Genomic DNA, 12675 nt, shown 5'->3' with positions numbered 1-12675 from the left:
AAGACCTTTTAAAGTATGGATTCATGTTTTACTCTAATCTGTAAATAAAATCTTCAGGGGCTAGTTGTTGTGGACCCTAACTAATTTTCCAAAATTAAGAATGTTATCTGGATTGTGATACTTCAGTGTAATACTTGATGATAACTTCTTTGAAAAATGTGCCATAAAGCATCAAGGAACTTAGCATCACTGGGTGTGGGTTGTGTACCTCATACTGGAAGTCATTCTTTTTTTTTTTTAATTTTTTTTTCAACGTTTTTTATTTATTTTTGGGACAGAGAGAGACAGAGCATGAACGGGGGAGGGGCAGAGAGAGAGGGAGACACAGAATCGGAAACAGACTCCAGGCTCCGAGCCATCAGCCCAGAGCCTGACGCGGGGCTCGAACTCACGGAGTGCGAGATCGTGACCTGGCTGAAGTCGGACGCTTAACCGACTGCGCCACCCAGGCGCCCCTGGAAGTCATTCTTATATGTTAGCGCACTCCCAGGAATCCTGCAAAGAGCATATTTACCCACATTTTACAGACAAGTGGACTGAAGTTCGGTGAGATAAAGCAACATGTTCAGGGTCACAAAGCTAATTTATCTGACTTTAAATCTCTTTTCTTCTCAGTACCATACTATCTCTCTCACAAATTATCATTATTATGTTTGTTATGCTTCTCAGGTTGAAAGTGCTATCTTCCAAGCCACACCTATGAATTCGATGGAATAGCAATTATGTTTGTGGCAGAACTTTTGCAGAACAGGGTTGTTTTCAAACAAACCTTAACATGTGCCAATGATATGTTGTGAATTCATTTTTGATTCAGAAAATGTTGTTATCATAAGGATGAACTCTTGTAAAGAAAGTCTAAGAGAAATAAATTGGGTTTTTTTAGTTAGTAGTTTATTTATTTATTTATTTATTTATTTATTATTTATTTATTTATTTATTTTGAGAGAGAGTGTGGCTTGAGCAGGGGAAAGAATCCCAAGCAGGCTCTGCAGTTTCAGCACAGAGTGCCATATGGGGCTTGAACTCACAAACCCCATGAGATCATGACCTGAGCCAAAATCAAGAGTCAGACGCTTAACTGACTGAGCCTCCCAGGTGCCCTGAGAGAAAGTAATTCTACCTGGGTAGGATAAAGGAAAGTTTCATGATGAGAGAGGGAGCAAAATTTTGAATAATAAATAGGTTTTTTTCTGGTGGAGGGAAGGGAAACATAGATGCATGTACTATGTTTAGATGTGGCAAATATCAGGGAACCTGGGTGGCTCAGTCGGTTAAGCATCTGACTTCGGCCCAGGTCATGATCTCACAGTTTGTGGGTTCAAGCCCCACATTGGGCTCTGTGCTGACAGCTCAGAGCCTGGAGCCTGCTTTGGATTCTATGCCTCCCTCTCTCTCTGCCCCTCCATCACTCATGCTCTGTCTCTCTCTCTCAAAAATAAATAACAAACATTGAAAAAAAAAAAGATGGCAAATATCAACACCCAGTGAAAAACGGCAAAGGTTGTGTGAAAAGCAATATGCAGGTCTCTAGCACTGAAACTCTGAGTGGGTCCAAGGAATGTGAATTGAAACATACTGAAACATATATCATTGTGATACTTGAAATCCCTTGTATGATCATAAGAGAATTCATGAGTGCTGACATTTCTGATCTTTATTTCCATCTCCCCAAGCCAAAAAGGGATAAAAGGCCCAAGAACTGGGATATCCTAATCTGAAGAATTCCACATTCTTACAGGTAGCCCAGATTATAAATCTTGGGCATGCTTCCACAGCCAGGAGGAGCACTGGAAAGAAGCATGTCTGCAACACTGTGTACTTGACCTTGTGGGAAGGTAACCTCAGCCAAGTCTCTGTCAACCTTCTTGTCAATCCTTAAAACTTGACCAGCTTTTAGTGGTTCAGCTTAGCATAAACAAAGAAGTTCCAGAACTAGAAATACAAATGATCAATAATCATGCCTCAACATTTCTCATACTTTTCATTTCTGTCCTTTTCCATTGGGTTCTGAGATAATTTCTCTTTTCAACCTTCCAGCTTGTATTCAGTCTTTAATTGTGTCAATTCTGCTATTCAGCTCATCTACTGAGTTTTCATTTCAATGATCATACTTATCATTACCGTCATCATTCACTGGTTCTCTTACATAATATTTTGTTCTTGTTTGATGGTTACAATCCACTCTTATCTCTATAAATTCAGCTTCCTCAGATGTTAGTTCTGTTAGTTGAGTTCAGTGTTTCTATTTCACAGTTGTGATTTTTACCTTAATGGTAAGATGGTTTGTAGTTCATCTGTGTCTTTGAGATCCCATGTGTGTCTGTCTGAGAATTCTGCCTCTGTTAAACAACTCTGTACCAGTTATTGCTGGGAAGGGGTACAATCCAATGCCTACTGAGATGTTACATAGCTTATCTTCTGTAAATACCAGTTCCTCTTCCCTCCTGAGGGTAAAAAGTCACCCAGGGTGCAGCCCTGCCTCTGGCCCAAGTGCCCACCCTCACTGCTCTAGCTAGGCAGGAACAGTTCTGCTGTCTTCCTCCAGCTAGGACAGAGTTGACTTAGTTGAGAATTCTGGATGCTTCCCCAATCACACTAATGATTGCTGGAGGGATCTTTTCTATTTGTTACAGCCACTGCTATGCATTCAGAGCAATCCTGGAACTAATCCCACCTTTAATAGAAATACTTTCCTGCTAATGCATTTTCCTCTACTTAGCTAACCACATCTGTTTCTCTTCAGAATTTTTCAAAATTTCTGCTTGATGATAGCATTTTTTCCTGGTTTTAGTCCTTCTATGAATATACTGGTTTTTAATTTTTTCTTTTGTAGCAGCTGTGGAATTTCTATATAAGAGAGATTTAAGGGCTACAATCTGTCTCTATGGATGAGGACTTTCAAACTTAATGGTATGCATTAGATACCCATGTGCTTTTGAAGCATGGGTAAACAATTATTTTATTTTATTTTATTTTATCTTATCTTATTTTATTTTATTTTATTTTAAATATTTATTTTGGGAGGGAGAGAGACAGAGAATAAGAAGGGGAGGGGCAGAGAGAGAGGGAGAGAGAATCCCAAGCCATCAGCGCAGAGCCCGACATGGGGCTCGATCTCACAAACCATGAGATCGTGACCTGAGCCGAAATGAAGTGTCAGACACTTAACTGACTGAGCCACCCAAGTGTCCCATCAATTATTTTTAAATATGTATCTGGGGTACCTGGGTGGCTTAGTTGGTTAAGCACCTGGCTCTTGATTTTGGATCAGGTCATGATCTCACATTTCATGAGATTGAGCCCCACGTTGGACTCTGTGCTGATGTCACAGAGCCTACTTGGGATTCTCTCTCCCTCTCTCTCTCTCTGCCCCTCCTCCGCTTATGCTCTCTCTCTCTCAAATAAGTATTATAGAGGCACCTGGGTGTCTCAGGGGGTTAAGCATCTGACTTCAGCTCAGGTCACGGTCTCACAGCTTGTGGGTTTGAGCCCCGTGTCAGGCTGCGTGCTGAGAGCTCAGAGCCTGGAGCCTGCTTCGGATTCTGTGTCTCCCTCTCTCTGTCTACTTGTCCCCCACTCATGTTCTGTCTTTCTCTGTCTCTCAAAAATAAACATTAAAAATTTTAAATAAATAAATAAACATTAAAAAAATAAAAATAAACATTATAAACAAAAATATGTATAAGTTTCTGTGTGTGTGTATTTAACTTATTTATTCTCCGAATAACACCTAATGTCAAGATACACCAAATATATGGTAATACACACACACATGCTCACACACACACACACACAAACATACACACGCACTTTGCCATTAGATTAAAAGGTCCCTTTCTTTAAAACAGATTGTTGTCCTTAAATCTCTCAAATAAATGCACTTGACTGGTCTGGGGAGTCATAGAAGTTTATGAACAAGGGGTCTCCTGAAAAGAGTTTTGCAGGTTGAAGTAACTAAAGAAAGAAACATGTCGTAGACAGTTTCTTGGTCCTTAAGAACTGTCCTCTACTTCCAGAATAATGCTCAAACTCTTTAGGTTTGCAAAGACTTGTCTTGTGCTCCCCTCTGGCCCTTCTTGACCACTTCCCCATCCTCCTGAGCTCCCTTCCCCGGCTATGCTAAAGAACTTGCTGTTCTCCAGAGGACTCAGCTGTTTCATTTTCTGAACTTCCATGTGTATGCTTCTCTTTGCTTGGAACATTCTGGCCCTACCAACATTCTCTCATCCAAATACTAACAGTGTTTAAAGATAATCCTTTGTTTAAAAAATCCAACTGGTAGTGAGCTTGTTGTGATGAGTTACCATGTTTCAGCCCCACTATAGGCAATGTTATCTTCCTTTTCAAGCATGATATATGTGCCAGCCTCCACTTGATCCTAAGGCCATCAATGTCTCAGAGCATTGGCTATGCAGTGACAATGTATCACACAGGTATAAAGAAAGGAAAAAAGAAATTTCCCACACATTGACTTTATTAATTATGTGTGAACAAGAATCAACAGACTTGGGTCTTAGTCCAGATTCTGATAAATATGACCTTGATAAGCCAAGACAGTTTAATGTCCCTGGGCCTATGTTTCTGCATTGAGGATGTACCCTCTACGTTAGGATGTTAGAAAGAGGTTCCCCGAGCTCTCTGCCAGGTTTCAAACTAGATAATAGATCTAATAAATTTTGGGGTTTTTTTAACATTTCTATATTAATTTAATTTTAGTTACTCACTGACTACGTTACCATGTAAGTACTCGAATAATACTAATTTAAAAAAATGTCCCTTTTGAATCTTGGAGTTCTTCCTTCTCATCCTTTGCACTGCTTCCCAGTATTCTATGATACAGACACCCCACTAGTTATTTAAACATTTCTTTGTCTATTGACATCATGATTGCTTCTAATTGGTCTTCTTACACACAATGTTAGAGGGAACATCCTGGTAAGATGCTGTATATTTTTAAAGATATCTCTGTTTTACTTACAGCAAAAAGTCTGTGCTCTGGACTTTGTCCCCACCACAAATTGGCTAAGAATTAAAACAAAGGTCTCCAGTGTATGCAGATAAAAGTCCCCTTGAGATGGGACCTAGAGAGTAGTGACAAAATGTTTTCACTTGAATGTCATAAGAAATCTGACAGCCACAACCTAAAGGTAAATGAGCATCACTGTGGGCAGTGTCCCTCAGAAAAGGATGTCAGGATTGGTAGGGGGATGACTCCCTTGAGGTCTGGGCTATGGTGAAACACTAAATGGGGCTTAGAGAGGGGAGTAAATCCTTGCAAGAACCCAAGAACCTCAGAGCAAGGTGAGCTGCTCAGTTTGCTGGGTTACTGGAGCCACCGAGACCAGAGACAACAGACAATTCCTTATTTTGCTCCGTATATAGTACAGGTCCTGTGAAAGACACATGTGCAATCACTGGCAAGAATTAAAAGAAACCTGGAAGCTTCTCTCTCCTGCTAGTATGGAGGCTGCTGAGGGAGGTCAGTGACCACCCTGACCTGAAGACTTAACGGTAGTGACTGAGAGGCCCTGCACCAGTGGAGGGCAGCACCACTGAAGAAAACAGCAAAAAGGAAAAATAAGAAGACCAGTCCTATGGAAAGTGCCAAATAAGCCAAGGAAGACTGGTGAACTGACTTCAAATGTAACAGGAATTCTATATACTGAACACTACAGGATGCCAGCATGGTGCTAGGGCTTTCAGAGTTCACACATCCTATGGTTCTCACCAGTACTCTCAGAAGGTGGTATTACATATCCCAAAGACAAATGAAAATATAAAGACTCTAAGAGGTCCTTCTTTCTCTCTTGCTTCCTCCCTCCTTTCCTTCCTTTCTTCCTTCCTTCCACAAATATTTAAATATTTTTCAGAGTCTGTGACATACCGGCTACTATTCTTGGTACTGTAGATACAGAGGCAAACCAGGAGGTAAGGCCCCTGCTTTCATGGACCTATATTCTAGCAGAACATAACGAATAACAAAACAAATGACTGAAATTATAAATTAATACATAAACAAGAGAGAATATTAGATTGCAACAAATTTAATGCAGAGACTTAAACTAGGATAATATAGAGGGAAATTTTGGGGGTGATGAAAATGTTCTACATATTAATTGTGGTGGTTACACAGTTGTATGCATTTGTCAGAATTCATAGAGTAGTATACCTTATAAAAAGTGACTTTCCATATATAAATTATATCTCAATAAACCTGACCATTAAAAAATAGGATCCTACCCCAAATAGTGACAGGAGGCTACTTTAGATTGAGCAACAAAGGCTTCGTTAAGAGTGTAGTAATTAAGTTGAGATTTGAATACAAGGAAGATGATGAATGGAAAGATTGTTCCAGAGAAAGGAAAGAGTAACTGAAAAATCCCTGTGGTGGGAATGAGCTTGAATTAGTCAAGTTACAGCAAAGTGGGGGAGGTTGCAGATGTGAACAAGAACCAGAGCAGGATGGGGTTAGAAACCAACATCAAGAGACTGATGTTATTTTCAGTGCCACAGAAATAGGTTTTTAAGCAGGGGAGTTACAAGTTCTGATTGATGTATGCTTTCAAAAGATCACTCAGGCTGCTTTGCAGAGAATGACTTGTAGGGAGCAAGAGCAGAAGGACGGAAATAGGACAGCAATAGTCCACGCAAAAGATTATGGGGTCATGGACTAGGGTGGAAGCATACAGATAGAAGAAAGCAGATGTAGGGGTGTCCGGGTGGCTCAGTTGGTTGAGTGTCAGACCCTTGATTCTGCTCAGGTTATGATCTCACAGTTTGTGAGACTGAGTCCCATCCTTGGGCTCTGACAGCACAGAGCTTGCTTGGGATTTTTCTTCCCCCCACCCCCCGCCCCTCTCCCCAGCTCTCTCTATCTCAAAATAAATAAGTAAACATAAAAAAGAATTTTTAAAAAAAGAGGCAGATCTAACACAATTTGATGGTAGTGTATTGGTTAGGATAACAAGTAAATTCTGATCTCTGTGCCTTAACACAGTAGAACTTTGGCTGGTATTCCTGACTGGTGTTCTTCTCTCTATCTGGTCCCACAGAGAATGAGGCTCCTTCCACCTTTTGACTACACTTTCCTCTAGGGCCACAAAAGTTCCCATTTAGTCATCAGATGCAAATGAGTGACTACTTGTTAGAGGTTTTTATGGCTCTATTCTGAAACTGATATACATCAAATTAACCCACACTCTATTAACTAGAACCTAGCCACATAGTGCATGCACCTAACTGCCGAAGGGGCAGAGAAATGTAGTCTATGATTGTGTCCATATAGAAAAGGAACCTGGTTTGATAATCATCTAACAATCTCTGCCACCATTTTGTTTTGGAGGTAGAGACCACAGGATATGGAAATGGACTGGATGAAATTGGTGAGAGAAAGATAGGACTTCTCTCACTAGTGGTGCTTGGTAACCGTGGGGAAAGAAGATCTGGGAGATATGCTCGATTTCTCTCCTTCCTTCAGCCCCATCTGTTATACTAAAAGAAGGGATGGTGAGTGGAAGGAGACACAAAGATCTTGCCCACAGCAACTGAGCAGAACACAAAGGCAGAGAAGGAGGAAATTATTTCCTCCTACAAAAGTAAACCTGTTTCTGATGATATAGAGCTTTTTTTTTTTAAAGGATGTACTCACTTAATTATACCTAATACTTCATGAGCAGTCACCAGTCTTGGTGGCAGCAGGCAGCAGCTGCCCTTGTCAGTGTTATCAGAACTGAAGATGCTAAGACCAATTATCTTCCTGGTAGATTCTCCCTTCATCTTGTCAGAGGACATGGAAAGACAATGGGCGTAGTGTGCCTTTAACTAAACTCCTCTCAAAAACTTCCACATGAAGAATCAAGCCTGCTTGATGATTTTCCAAATAGGAAATTATGAACTCTTTGAGATCATGTTTTATCAATCTTCATATTCCCACCTAGTATACAGCATAATACTTAACATAAAGTATATCCTCTGTAAACATTTGTGAAGAATTAAATATTTATGTGGAGGTTAAGGTCAAGATTTGTCATATACAGCAAGTGCCCTGGAGAGTTATCCAAAAGCAACCATGTATGCCAGGCAACCTCAGCATAAATTTATGAACTATGGTTTGGCTTTGACTTTGATCACATTATGACTAATCTCATTTTCCTTGGAAAGATTATTAGTCCTATGTCCCATTTACCTGGTAAGATACACAATACTCAGTTTTCTTAGGTATTTATAAAACCTTAACATTCTGTTCTAGTTATGATTTAGTAGGTATTCTTTAACAGTCTCTTTGTCTTGTCAATCAAATTAATGCCTTTGAATGTGTGTATATGAGTCATAACTTTTTTCATTCATTTCACAAATAATACATATGTATTTGGAAAAAATGTATAAAATACAAAACAAAAAACAAAAAGAAGTTAGAAAGTACCCATAACTTCATCATGCAGATATTTGGCATTAGTATGTACATCTTTCTGGACTTTCTTTTCATATATTTTTATAACATATCCCTCCTTTATCAAGATAAGATCACTCTGAACTTAATATTTTTGAACTTACTTGAAAAAATATTTAAAAAGCAAATTTTAAGTGAGCATATTTTAAAGTTGTTTTCAAATATGTGTGCTTGTTTCTTCCAGCTTTATAGATCACGGTCCTTTTTCCTGAAAGCTGGTGTAGTTAAGGCTTATTCTATGGGCCTCAATAGCAAAAATGAGTCAAAGCTTAACTGAAAGTTTTCAGGTCAACAGAAGAAGGGCAGCACAGCAGGGATTCACAACACAGGTAAAATTCAAACCAGGTGATCTCTAAGTTTCCAACACTGAGTTCTGTGATTGTTTCACTAAAAGTCAGGGGAGAGAAAGAGGTAGGGACAAGGAGGCAGAGCTTCAAGACTTACCAGAGGTGTAGGGAACAGTTTGATTGGAATAAATGCATATGGGGGAGTACCAGTAAATAACCTCAGAAGGCAGATCAGAGGCAGGTTTGGGGAACTGTATTTTGTAAGGAGGTGGGATGGGGAGAGAAGGAAGATATTAAGTACATTAATCATTACCTCCAACTCCTTGTTCTTTTCTTCTTCCCCTTTCTTCTTCTTGTCTTAACTTTTACATCTGAATGTCCTTAGGCCCTCAACCTTCTGAAGTCATCCTTTGCTTTAATACCCATATGAGATCACTTCTTCCTATAAATCAGGAAAGATCAAGTTATGCTAACAGTAATGAACAACCTCAAAATCTCAATGACTTAAAACAATAACAGTTTATATTTTGTTCATGCTACATAACATCAGGAATCAATCAGGAATCCAGGTGATAGAGCAGCCACCATCTCAAATATTTTTCTCCGTGCCAAAGGGAAAGAGTTCTGGAACATCAGCAATCAAATGCTTGACTCTGAGATAACAAATAATTTCTGCTCACATCTTATTGGCCAGAAACAATCACATGATCCCACCAAACACCAGAAAACCATAGAATTTAATGCTACATGCTGCCAGAAGGTGGAGAAGCAGAAATACTTAGTGGGCATTACTAATGACTATCACACCATGTACCTATGGGAAATCCAACGTCAGTTTCAGTGTCACGTTCACTTCCTAAAAGCTTTTTGATATAAAACAATTAAATCTTTCACTTTTCTATATATTTCCCATTGTTCTACATTGCCCCCAACCTGCTCACTGGCCCTGTAAAACTTGGCAGCATTCCACCTGAAGATTTGAAAGCATTTATTGAATGAATGAGTAGAATGTTACGTATTTTATTTCTTTAACTTTGTTCTATGGCATGCATCAGAATTTCTCTCCAATTGTTTTAAATCAGGCTGAAGGGAATGACCTCAATTTCCATTATTGCCTTTATTTCCATACAAGTCCATATGGAGATCTTAGGGTGGATGACGCATTCCTGTAATATAATTTCGTGGTCTTACTGGAAGTGTTCTTAAAGATGTCTTCTGTTGACATATTTTGTAATTCACTGAACTCCACCCTTTTCTTTTCCTCTTGCTTTTTCCTTCTCTTTCCAAGATTGCAAAATATAATCAATAAATGATATAATTTATGTTTTAGTTTTCATACTGTGGCCAAAGAATAGAATTTTCCTACAATCCCTTGCTATTCAAATCCAGTCTTTTTAAAGTATAATCAGATATGTATGTGATGTCTTAGAATTTGTTTTTCTTCCCTCCTTTCCTTTTCTCCCCTCTCTACATATCCACCTGACATTTCTCCATACTTTTTCCTCTCGGCCGAGACTGAGTATATCAAAAAAATTTTAATACGCCTCTTCTCATCCTCCAACAGATATTTGAAATTCTACTTTAGAGTCTTTTTTTTTTTTAATTTGTGTAATAGTGACATCACTAAACTACTGTGCTGGCCTAGGAGATCTCAAGCTTGATTAGTGCAGTCTTAGCCCAAATCAGGTGTGGAGTTCTCTCCACCATGTTTTTAGAGTATCTAGTAGCTGCTTAGGTATATGGGTACTGGAACATTTTGGAAAAGCAACCAAAACAGGGGCTGCCTCTACAAAAAAAAAAAAAAAAAAAGTGTTGCTGGATTTTCTGCCAGTAACTGACAGGCTCAAAAGGAGACACTGCACACCTTGATGGACCAATGAAGAGATTGGGGGCAGAGAGGTGTGGCATGGCATTCATCTAAGGAGGTAGAGCAATTTAACTGGTAGTCTTTGGACCTCTTTAAAGGAACTTTTCTAAGTGTATCTTCTCTCAGCTCCCCAGAAACATCCTGGGTAGTATGCACTAAGGGTTGGGCAGGGGATGACTCGTTACCTTAGGCACCAAGGTAAGTTCATAGGCTATACTCCCTTTGCTACTCTTCATCTCCCAGTTGTCTTCCCCTTGATTCCCACCCAATCAAGTTGTGAGAGAGGAAAAGAAATCCTCTACCCTGGATTGGGTTAATCCCTCAAAGCAATCATTAAATTTTTATGTTAAAACAAAGTGTACATTCACACCTTTCCATACTTGGAGCTTCACTAAAATGCAAATAAACAAAGATGGGTATCTGTTGTTCGTTACTTGACCTAAGTAAAGATTCACTTCCAACCCTTTCCTGAGAGTAATGTTTGATAAATGAGAGCCAGAAGAAATTGGGTATTTCGAAGAAATGCAGAAAGGGCACAGCCAAAGAAATATGACCAAAGAATGGGGAAGGCTGTGATGGTTTTGCTGTACCCTTGAACAAGTTAAGTTATATTTACTTCCTAAACCACAAACTTAAAATACTCATATAATTCTACTTTCCAGAGCAATATCATGGTTTGCTCCTTCCAACTAGTTATTCATCCTGTTCTCTCTGCCCATGACTGTGGTCTTCACAGTTACACCCACCTGGTCTAGACTATATCCTCTTTTGCACCAAACTGAAACTCTCTAACCCTGACAGTGAGCTGTGACACAATTCCGTCACTTCTCATTTGCTGCAGGCCCAGAATAGAGATTTTGAACCTTAATAACTTTGTGCATAACTCAGTGAGCATCCAGTAAATTCTGTACCCTCAGCCTACATCTCCACAACCGCTCTTTCGAGGAGAGATGAGATGAGAGTATGTCTTCAGTGTTCGTTGCAAAGATGCCTAAGGGAGTCTAGGCTCACTTCAGACCAGGCGCGTCTAGAAAATTGGCATTTTCTAAGGATTCCAGTATCACTGGAGGGCCTAAGAAAGCATGAGAAAAATGAATATGAAAGCAAAGGGAAAGCAACGTGGCAGCAAGAGTAGAAACACTAAATAGCAAAGAATGACGTATAAGAAAGAGGCAAATGCTGCCCCAAAATGGCTCTCAATCAACAGGAAATGCTCCTAGTATCAGAGCAGTGAGGATATTACTAGACCCATGGACTCTACACAAAAGGAGTGGAAAGCTTGGATTATTTTAAGGCATGGTGACTCTGCTACTAATAATTATTACCTATCATTTTGATCATCTTCACAGAGTGGTTTGGGGCAGCTAGGGCCGTATTTTTATTAACTTTGACTCTCTACCCACCCACCTTCCTCCCACAACTTCAAGGCATTGTGGCCTCGGGAAATTTGTGTTATAATAAGATGCCCCAAAGCTGCTGGAATGTCCTAAAGCTCTGAAACAGAGCTACTTTTCCGGAAGTTCATGTCTTTACCTGCTGACCACAATAAGCCAGGGACGGTAACACATCCACCCCAGGACAAACACAAAGGGTAAAGAAATCCTACATCACTGGAGATAGTTTAGGGTTCACCAAACTATGCCCACCTTTGTTTTAAATTTTCTATACAAGCTTGGCAATGTTTAGAGAAGATTAGAGTAAACTTACTATCGTCAAGTTCAAGGTTAGTGTTTAAGCCCAAACCCCACACTCCATAATTGACTTACTGCAATTAAGACATTCAAGGTTTCTCTTAAAATTCCTACTGAAGTTTTTTGGTTTTGTTTTCATCACTGCTGAATCTGCAGCAAGTTACACAAACTTCCTAATAGAAAAGCATCTGTGACAGGCAGAAAAAATGAACCACTTTCTAAGTAAATGAATTTTAAAATGTAGATCATCATTCTATATCCTTAGTTTTGGTTGCCAATGCAAATGAGTCAGAGGATTTGCTCCAGACACTGAGTTAATTGTGTAACTCTACAGCAAAAAACGCCATTGGAGAGTACTTGCTGACCTCACAGCTGAAAAAA

At 39.5% G+C, this 12675-nt stretch overlaps 1 long non-coding RNA gene across 1 annotated transcript in view; it reads right to left on the bottom strand.

Annotated features, from left to right (window-relative positions):
* The window catches only part of LOC131503697 (uncharacterized), a 63731-nt gene that overhangs the window by 28207 nt on the left and 22849 nt on the right, over positions 1 to 12675 (bottom strand). The window contains exon 2 of the long non-coding RNA XR_009257533.1: positions 9050 to 9178. This is a non-coding gene — a long non-coding RNA (uncharacterized LOC131503697). The remainder of the gene's footprint in view (positions 1 to 9049; positions 9179 to 12675) is intronic.

The sequence above is a fragment of the Neofelis nebulosa genome, chromosome 2 (assembly GCF_028018385.1).
Source record: "Neofelis nebulosa isolate mNeoNeb1 chromosome 2, mNeoNeb1.pri, whole genome shotgun sequence".
Lineage (NCBI taxonomy): Eukaryota > Metazoa > Chordata > Mammalia > Carnivora > Felidae > Neofelis > Neofelis nebulosa.
This window is presented reverse-complemented; position numbering and strand designations above follow the sequence as displayed.